The 1096-nt window shown below is 49.5% G+C and overlaps 1 protein-coding gene across 4 annotated transcripts in view; it reads right to left on the bottom strand.

The window, feature by feature from the left end:
* The window catches only part of ldlrad4b (low density lipoprotein receptor class A domain containing 4b), a 206266-nt gene that overhangs the window by 36631 nt on the left and 168539 nt on the right, over positions 1–1096 (bottom strand). The gene's annotated exons all lie outside the window — the stretch shown is intronic.

The raw sequence follows: 1096 nt of genomic DNA, 5'->3' as shown, positions 1-1096 counted from the left end.
GGGGGGGCTGACCTGACTCAGAAAGCTAGCAGACGGCCGGGTCGTGGTTGACAATGGCTGTGGGAGAGCAGAGGAAGGGGAGAGGGAGCAGGGGGGGAGGCAGGGCCGGGACTGGTCGGTCTGGTGTGTTATTTGGGGAGGGTGGGGAGAGCGCTTCGAGTTTCACTCCCTTGTTACGGCGGGCTGCAACCAATGGAGGCGGCTCTTTGAAGGAGCTAACCTTGAGGTGACCCCCCGCGCCAGTCTTGTGGTTCAGGGGCACATGTGCAGCAGTGAAGCATTCCCCCACCACCTCCCCATCCACCCCAGCACATCCCCTCCGAATCTAACCAACAGTGCAACCCTCCCACCCAACACACACATACACACAAACACACTCTAGCGCAGGACCGTCTGCAGTCTATAAATAAACTAGGCTGTTTAAATGTGAGAGAAGCTCTGAATGCCACTCCAGACCAGTAGGTTCCCAAACTGTGGTCTAGGGAGCAAAAGAGATCACTGAGGAGCTTTCCGGTGGCCCTCCAATAAAGCAGGTATGGTTTGATTTTTGCTGCATGTGTGCACAAAGGCAGAAAAACACACAGGAATGACTCCTCCGATCAGAGGCCTGCTCTCTCTTTTGCAGCCCACTTCTGCAGCAAATCGTAAAAGTAACATTTTTGTCCAATCCATGGGAGAAAATCTCATCATATATATACTGAAAACTGTTTGCATGCTCTGGGGGTGCCATTTCAAATCTGAAAACACCAGTAACCAAAGGCAATGAAATGGACCTCTGTGAGGGGAAAAAAAGTAAATGGGAAAAGCAAAGACCTCCAACAGATGTTGTGCATTAAGCGCCGCATCACTAGCCAAGTTCTATATCTAATCATGCAAAAATATTTTCCTTGACGGCTTCCAATGAATTCCACACTCCTCCATGAGCAAAGTGACACTTTTGGATTGGGAGAAAAAATAGACGCGTGACCCTGTCACAATTTACAAACGCCTGGCAGCTGTCATAATTTTATTGAAGCAACAAATCGAGGCGCTGCTGTCTTGTCAGCTAAAGCCTCAATATCAATCGAGACACTGAGGAGAGTTTTTTTCTGCACAA

The sequence above is a fragment of the Larimichthys crocea genome, chromosome XIII (assembly GCF_000972845.2).
Source record: "Larimichthys crocea isolate SSNF chromosome XIII, L_crocea_2.0, whole genome shotgun sequence".
NCBI classification, from domain to species: Eukaryota; Metazoa; Chordata; class Actinopteri; family Sciaenidae; genus Larimichthys; species Larimichthys crocea.
This window is presented reverse-complemented; position numbering and strand designations above follow the sequence as displayed.